A 9072-nucleotide genomic window follows, 5' to 3' on the forward strand; every position below is an offset into this window, starting at 1 on the left:
TTAGGTCAGAACCGCGTCAGCACTCCTTCTCTCAGTCTTTGTGAAAAAGAACTGTCGTTTTTGAGATCATAAGTTTTTTGCGCATGGCAATAGAGGGTTTTTCATCTGTTTATCTGTTGTCTTCGAATTTCGTGAGCATATATATGTACGCTCCTCGAAATAAAGATTATGTTGGAAGTAAGTGCTCCCTTCTGTCTCTTCCCTTGTCCTATGTTTCTAAACGCGCTACGCCAATCAACCACAAACTATATTTTTGCAAAATTTACTGGAGCCTCTAAACGTACGTATGTGCGACATCATGCCGAGTCGTGATAATTCAGCCCCGGTGGAAATTCAATTCAATGACATTTTTCCTAATAATACCAAATTACGTCCCCATAATATTTTGAATAGTTTACTACAAGATCACCTACGCCGTATTACAACGAACGTTATTATTGCTACAGACGCATGGCAATACGACGAAAAGTCAGGGGTTGGTATTTTCAGCCCAGTTTTAAATTGGATTTATTCCCTTCGACTACCCGATTTCATACCCGTTTTTGTGGCAGAGTTTCGGGCAGTAGTGCTCGCCTTACGCAAGTTAGATACGATTCCCAAGCTCTCTGTTCGGCACTTTCTGTTGGTGCTGATAATCACGTAACAAGGGCGTTCCGTGCACTAGTACCTGCGCATTTGAGAAACGTACGATTAGTTTGGGTGCCTGGACATAAAGGTTTGTTTCTAAATGAAATAGCCGATTCCTTAGCTAAGTCGTCAATCAGCGAACCAATTCTACCGCTCTGTCCATCATCCGCTTATGCGACTGCTGCTCCTTTCCGAAGACGTACGCTTATGCAAGTCTTTAACGGTTCAGCACTGACACACTCTACAGAATATCGCCATTTATTATATCCCTGGCTAAGAGACTTTTGCCGCACTCAAAAACAAGAAGTAGCTATCACAAACCTGCGTTGCCGGGTACCAAATCTAAATTTCTAAAAACACAGGTCTGCTCAGGCACCTTCACCACTGTGTGCATTCTGTGGTGAACTGGAAACAATAGACCAGTTCTTTTTGACCTGCAGGCGCTTTAACACATTACCAAAAACCCTATTAGAAATGCATTTACGTGGTATTGGTATGTACTTATCTGTGCCTGTCATTTTGTCTCTTGGAGCTTCCATTTCTTGTTTCTCTAATGCGACAGTATGCGCGGCCGTCTAGGACTATATTGATGATACTAATAGTTTGACTAATTAATCAGTATGAGTATCCTAACATTTCCACATAAATATATACGTATAAGATCAGATTATTGCTGGATTCTAGGAATAAATTTGTTTTTGTAAATATTTGTATGCATTATATTAAGCACCGCACTTGCCTAGGCTATCGGCAATCTTTCTGTTATTCCTCCATCATTTTAAATCTGAACAGTAAATTTTAAAATCACTCGATTCTTGGCCAATCCCCCAGAGTGCGTATGCACCACTAACAATAGGAGAACAACCACTACTACTACTACAGTAGAGCGCAGTGACGAAACAGTGGATCAGCGGTATCGTAGTGCGGCAATATCATCCTGTAATATAGCGACACGTTGCCAAACGGTTGCATTTGTGCAACCGAATGCGTCTCCCGAATGCAGTCAGAACGCGTCTGCCGAATGCGGTCTGTCACGAGGTTACTCGCACCTTACTCAACGGCATTCGACGAAAAGCGCAGGCGAGTGCTTCTCCACTGACTTACGCCACCACTGGACCACCGCTTTCTACCGCCTCTTGTCGGGCTCGAACTTGGCCTTTTGGCTAAGATCAAAGTTGCTTCTCGGCATTTTGGCTAACATCGCTTTTCGGCCTTCTGGTGGCTTATACCAAAGTGTGTACCCCTGGTGATTACAAGTGCTTGTCCCTGGGGCCGGGCTTTGATGCCCCTTCCCCTTGATTGGGGGACCACTTTTTCACTTTTCTTTTCCTTTTCCACTCTCTTCTCTTTTTCTCCTTTCTTCTTGCACTTGCGCTCCATCCAAGACGCGCTCCTTAGGGAGCTAACTGCCCCGCCGTGGTGGTCTAGTGGCTAAGGTACTCGGCTGCTGACCCGCAGGGCGCGGGTTCGAATCCCGGCTGCGGCGGCTGCATTTCCGATGGAGGCGGAAATGTTGTAGGCCCGTGTGCTCAGATTTGGGTGCACGTCAAAGAACCCCAGGTGGTCTAAATTTCCGGAGCCCTCCACTACGGCGTCTCTCATAATCATATAGTGGTTTTGGGACGTTAAACCCCACATATCAATCAATCAATATTAGGGAGCTAACTGATCAGTTGCACCGCAATTTACCAGTTCTTCCTCTGTCCAGGGGTTAGGTCCTGCTTTTATGGCTCGATGCTGTTCCAAACCTGAACGCCTGGTCTATTCAGCAGGGCTGTCTGGTGTCTTTGGATCCGCGATGGTCTGTGTCTTTCGGATTTCCTGGGCAGTCTCACTTTGGGGTGCGGCAGCGGGGGAGTGACGCCCCGCGGTGGGTTAAAGGTTCCCTCCACTACACCACTGTATTGATCTATGTGTTAAGGGGCCGCTTGCTTAGCTGGCGGGTGGTCACTCTAGAGGACATTCCCGACTAAGCTCATGGTTCCCGGACTTTGAATGGACGTGCCGCTCAGACCCTGTTCTTCCTGCATCTGCCAAGGCAGCTCCTCCGTGGCTCTACGTCATGTTGACTGACCAAGTTCTTAGGCACTGAAGGGTGGGCGCTGGGGCAGCCGGTAGGGCACGGCACTTTTGGGGTCAGGCCCTTTTGGTTTCGGAAGGTCCAGGCAGACTTTTGTCGGGTCAGCAAGGGCGAGACCACCATTCCCTCTATGTATTGCCTCTTTTTATAACCACTCTTTGTTCTTATTAGCTTAATATGTGATACGGATTCTTTTTGTATCCAAGATAATAAACTCTTTTTTGCAATACGGAGCAAAGCTTGAAGCTTGCTACAACTCCGCCACGGGTTGGCCCGGTATCGCACTATCTCTGGGGTCGGCCCATTCGCCCCTGCGGGGGTGAGTACAGCACTATTCTTAATAAAAACGACGTGTCCAGATTCACCAGGGATATTGGGGTAAACCACGAGCGTGCGGTGACTCTCCGAAGCCTTGGTGTCACGCCGCCCCTTGTCACGCCGCCACTGTCACGCCGCCTTTCGCCCGCGTGCGGAAGTGCGCTTTGTGTGTTCACACTTCCATTTGCTTTGTGAAAGTAAACGTTTGTGTCGAAAATTTCTATTGGGTAGCCCCTTTTTTTCTGTTAACGCATACATTCTCCAAGTTTTTTTCAACATCGCGTTTATTCATGATATTGAGTAGTTTATTTTTATTGTATCAAAAGAAATCTAAAAGTGTGTGTGTGAAAAAACAGCCTTGTTTAGCTATTTCCACTATTGGAGTTGGCGCATTTCAGAAAAAAAAGGAAACAGCTTATATTGCGTGGTGTTTCTGTTTACAGTTGCAGTGACAAGCGAAAGCATTTTATTTCACGTCTTCACTAGACGTTTTACCCTGAAGGCGTGTGCTCTCACGACATCTTCACTTGTACACTCTTTCCCATTACAAAATAAAATAGCGAGGAACAGCAGAGGACGCACCCCGCACGCACCTGCAGCGCGGTGGTTTTGCAAAGCCTCGACGTGCACGCGTTTTTGTGCTCATGTGTGCAACTACCTGGGTCCCAGCTTCCGCCAGCGGTATCTGTGATTCGTCGCCATGCGGTTAGCTACCTCGCTGGCGCCCTCGGCCATCACCTTGTTGTTCACTCACTACACCTCTGGACATCATCTCGAGCATACCAACTCATCCGTCGTTGGATCTCGCTGATTACAACTGCTATGATGTCTATTCAAACAGAGGAGTCGCAACAAGGTCACGTCGGAAAATGAGCACACGGCAAGTCTTGCAAAGGCGGCACAGGCTCTCGCGCAATCAGAGCACGGGGTTTTTCATTCTCTTTGAAAGGCGCGTACCCGTTCGTGCGTATGCTCTACTACGATGCCCCCGGGGTGAAGAGTAGCCATCCTGGCGACTCAGGGAGTAGGCACAATGAGGGGGTCGTAGTAGGGCTTGAGACGGTGTACGTGTACAGTCTCGCGTCCTCGACGGCGCAAATCTGGAGATTGTGTCAGGGGCTTGATGATGTAATTCACCAGCGAGATTTCGTCAATTACATGTTATGGACTATGGTGCCGGGCCAGAAGCTTAGAAGAAAGGCCAGGAACGTGCACGGGGCACCCAAAGCCACACAAGGGAGCTAGCGCGAAACGTAGGCGCTATTTGATGAACGTTGTCATGTTGGGTTTTTTGTTGACCTTGAGCCTCACTTGACATAGACCGATGATGATGATGATGATGATGATGGTAGATTTTAGTGGCGCAAGGGCAACTCAGGCCAAAGGGCGCCAAACACACGGTTTTTGGTCGATTTGATTATAAAATTCTGTTCAGGGTTGCAAGAGTAAAAGAGTAGTGTATAGGACTTAAACTTAGGTGTAGTGACTATGTGTGATAGGTTTAAAACTGGCTATGCTTATGGGTTTTACAAAGTCATGCCGTGTCGTCAACAGTCCTTGTCAAGACAAGGAGTGCGTGCTGCATGACATTTGATAAAAAAAAACTCTCAGCCGTCCCCTCAGGATTGAGAGGAGGCTAAGATTAGTGAGAATATGTTATGGAATGTAGAAAGCCTACACTAGCTAAAAACTTTAAGACTACTTTTGGGGGAAACAAGGGATCGTCTCCAAGAAAAAATTGTGGATGAGGCGGAATGTGACATTTGTACAGCTTTGGAAAGTGACACAGTCTTTCTGGTTCGAGGTATGGACAGGTGATTAGAACGTGAACGACAGACAGCTCATCACCACATTTTGCACAATGTGGTGCTGGTGAGTTCTTTAAAAGGTGCGAGTGTGTTGCATGTGTATGACCGATCCTGAGTCTGCCCAGTGCAACCTCTTGGTGCCTGTTACGTTTTTCAGTCACATATCTTCCTATTCTTGGCTTTACTAAGTGCAGTTTGTTTGCATTTGCTGCGTTCCATTGATCTTGCCATTGCTTACGCATTCGGTTTCTGATTAGCGGCCTCAAGTCCTCATATGAGATGACGGCTACGTCTACTGTTGGGCGGAGTGCAGCGGACTTCGCAAGTTGGTCCGCTGCCTCATTGCCAGCTATGTTGCAGTGTCCCGGAATCCAGCATAGCGTGATTTTCAGGTTGGATCTGTAGGCTAACATGAGGCAGTTTAGAAGGGTATTAGTCACTGGATTTTTATGTGTCTTTGCGGAAGACAACGCAGTCACTACACTGAGGGAATCTGTGTATATGATGGAGGCTGGTTCTTTCTTCTTTAAGATGTGCCTTACAGCTAGCAGTATGCCATAGCACTGAGCAGTAAATATGCTGATATGTTCATTCATTGTTGCAGATTCAGAGTACGCTGGGCCGTATGCAGCACATGCGACGGCCGAGGACTTGGAAGCATCAGTGTAGTACTCAGCACACCTGTATTTTGCCTGCAAGTAGATGAAATGCTGATCGATTGCGATTGGGAGGCCATGCTTTCCTACCTCTAGGAATGACAAGTCCCAATTGATAGCTCGCATTTCCCATGGTGCCACAGTGTCCTTGTGGGAACTTAGTTGAAGATTGGAGACAGGTATATTAAGATTTTCAAAGTGTGAGGCCACTCTAATGGGATACGTTGGCGTGGCTGATGGTCGCCTCAAGAACAGGTGGGTGTTTGATGTATCCTGCAATAGCTCGCGAGATGGGTGGTCGACATGAGAGAGCACCTTGGTTGCATACTTGATGCTTGTGAGCTGCCGTCGTCGTTCTAATGACCACCGATCTGTCTCAACATACAGGCTGGCTATTGGGCTGGTTCGGAAGGCGCCACTAGCCAGACGAAGCCCATGGTGATGCACTGGGTCGAGCATCTTAAGTGTGGATCTCGATGCTGATTCGTACACAACCGAGCCATAATCAATACGTGAGAGCACTACACTACTGAGAAGGTTTAATAGACAGTCCCGATCTGTACCCCATGACTGATGCGAGAGAATCTTGAGCAAGTTCAAGGCTTTCAGGCATTTCAGTCGCAGCTGCTTGATGTGTGGGACAAAGCTGAGCTTTTCATCCATCACAACACCTAAAAATTTATGATCCTTCTTAGTAGCGATGGTGTGTCCATTCAATGAAATGTTGGGGGGCGGCCTTATACCACGTAGTTTTGAAAACAGTAGGCAGACAGTCTTGTCACAGTTAAACTTAAAACCATTTTTGTCTGCCCAGCTTGAGAGCTTATTTACTGCCAACTGAATCTGACGTTCGCAGATGGCTAGGTTGCATGATTTGAAACTGATCTGAATGTCATCAACATAAACAGAGTAGGAAATGGTTTTAGGCAGTATAGTGTTTATGGAGTTCATTTTTACGATGAATAGTGTGCAACTAAGTACGCCACCTTGGGGGACACCATTTTCCTGAGTAAACCGCCTTGAAAGAACATTTCCAACACGAACCACGAACGTACGTTCAGAGAGGTAGCTTTGAATTGTATTCAGCATGTTCCCTGACACTCCAAGGAATCGCAAGTCACGGAGAATGCCATAACGCCATGTCGTGTCATAAGCCTTCTCCAAGTAAAAAAATACAGAAAGGCAGTGTTGTTTGAGAATGAAGGCATCCCTGACGTAGGATTCGAATGCTACGAGTTGGTCAGCTGTCGACCGGCCTGATCTGAATCCAGCTTGACGGCGGTCAAGGAGGCCATTATATTCAAGATAATACATGAGGCGGCGGTTTACCATTTTTTCAAAAACCTTGCACAAGCAGCTAGTCAGGGTGATAGGCCTATAACTAGCAACAAGTGTGGCTTCCTTTCCTTGTTTGGGGATGGGTATTATAACTGCCTCTTTCCAGGCCTTGGGTAGACGCCCGGAGGACCATACACTGTTGAACAGTAAGAGAATGACATCAAGCGTGTGTTCGTGTAAGTGTTTCAGCATGCCATATGTAATCTTGTCTTGGCCTGCAGCTGAGTTGCCACATGTGGCCAGCACTGCCTTCAGTTCGTCGATAGTAAACAGAGTATTGTAGCCTCCAGCAGATGGCCTTCTATCACGGATGGGCTTACGTTCCTCAGCAAGCTTGTGTCGTTTAAAGGACTCTGTATAATGTGCTGAGCTGAAGATATACTCAAAGTGGTGGCCTATGGCATCTGCCTGGTGTTCCAGCGTATCACCAGCAGTACTGACGATAGGGACCGGATGAGTGATGTGCCCTTGAAGTGCTCTTACTCTGTTGTACACCCTATGCGTATCAGTATAGGAGTTAACTGACGAGAGGAAGGACTGCCAGCTCTGCCTCTTTGATTCTCGTCGGATACGCCTACCATTTGCTTTTGCACGCTTGAAGTTCATCAGGTTGTCAGCTGTCGGGTACCTGCGAAATTTCGACCAAGCTTTGTTTTGGTTCTCGCGAGCTTTTTTGCACTCCGCATTCCACCAGGGCCGTCGTTTGTTTCGCGTCTTGTCAGATGTCTGTGGGATCGATCGCTCTGCGGCCTGTATGATATGAAGTACGACCAATGCTTCACAGTCATCAATGTCTAGGTTTTCAATAGAAGAACGCGACAGTTCTGTAAGTTCTCGGAATTTTGTCCAGTCAGCATCCTGTTCTCTAAACCTGAATACATTTGTAGTCGTCTTACTTGTACTTCCTGTGTGTTTTAGGCAGACAGGAAAATGATCACTTCCATAGAGGTTATGAATAACAGACCAATCTATGGTTGCCATGAGTGAAGGAGAGCCAATAGCAAGATCTATGGCTGTGTATGAGTTGCACGCTGCGTTAAAGTACGTCGGTTCTTTTTTGTTAAACATACAGGAGCCGGAGTACAAGAGGAAGTTTTCGATTAAGGAGCCTCGAGAATCTGTTCTTCTGCATCCCCATAGGGGGTTGTGCGCATTAAAATCTCCAACCAAGAAGAATGGATGCGGGAGCTGGTCGACTAGAGTTTCAAACTCTTTAGTAGACAGGCGGTAATCTGGAGGGATATATAATGAGCACACAGTTGTCATTCGTCCAAAGATAAGGGTTCGTATTGCCACTGCCTCTAAGTCAGTGACCAGAGTGAGGTTTTGGGACGGTAGTGCTTTCTGCACCACGATAGCGACACCGCCGGATGAATGGGCAGTGCCATGCCTGTCCTTTCGGTATACCGCATATCTTCTTAGAAAGTTAGTGTGTGTTGAGTTTAAGTGTGTCTCCTGCAGGCAAAGTTTGTTAGGTTGGTGTTGCGCAAGTATTTCATAAATGTCATCCAGGTTCTTCAGTAGACCTCGGCAGTTCCAGTAGATGATACTCTCAGCAGCCATTTTTGAGAAAGAAGAAAGGTAGGAGGGTTATTCAGACTTTGCCGCATTTGTCAGGCGCCTGGACTGGAGGGTATTTCTTCCTTCTGAGGCGTTCTGGTTGGCTCTGCTTCAATAGGGTGGATTCCGTGAGCATCGGAGACGCTGACGACGCCGGTGTCACATCCATTGCCCCCTGTGAACACTCGGAGGCTGACGGAGGTTTCTCAGGAGGGACAGGTGCCCTCTCAGTTGTCTGCGTCATCCCCGAGGTCTCACGGAGGTTGACCTGCGGGGTTTGGATTGTCTCTTTTGTCTCCGAGGTCTGATGGAGGTGGACCTGCGAGACTTCGAACGTTGGTGCAGCCTGCGGCTGCTTGGTGGAGGGCCGAGATGTGCACGCATCAGCAAAGCTGTACTGCGTGCCCACGGTTACTAGACGCCGCCCGGCCCCACGGCGCGCTGCGCCAGCGTACGTTCTTCCAGAGAAGAGCGACACCTTCTTTCGGGCTTCAGATTTTCCGTTACTTTTATCTGGATGATTTCCTTTTCCTTCTTGAAAATTTCACATGTCCGCGAGTATGCTGCGTGCGGCCCGTGACAGTTAGGGCACTCTGTTTGCGTGGAAGTACAGCTCTCGGTAGGGTGCTCATGATCACCACATTTTGCACATGTTTGTTTTCCGCGACAGGTGTTCGACCCATGT

At 47.6% G+C, this 9072-nt stretch overlaps 1 pseudogene; it reads left to right on the forward strand.

The window, feature by feature from the left end:
* Positions 1-2841: 2841 nt before the first annotated feature.
* LOC119168843 (U2 spliceosomal RNA) lies at positions 2842-3017 on the forward strand (annotated as a pseudogene).
* Positions 3018-9072: the final 6055 nt, after the last annotated feature.

The sequence above is a fragment of the Rhipicephalus microplus genome, chromosome 6, assembly GCF_043290135.1.
Source record: "Rhipicephalus microplus isolate Deutch F79 chromosome 6, USDA_Rmic, whole genome shotgun sequence".
NCBI classification, from domain to species: domain Eukaryota; kingdom Metazoa; phylum Arthropoda; class Arachnida; order Ixodida; family Ixodidae; genus Rhipicephalus; species Rhipicephalus microplus.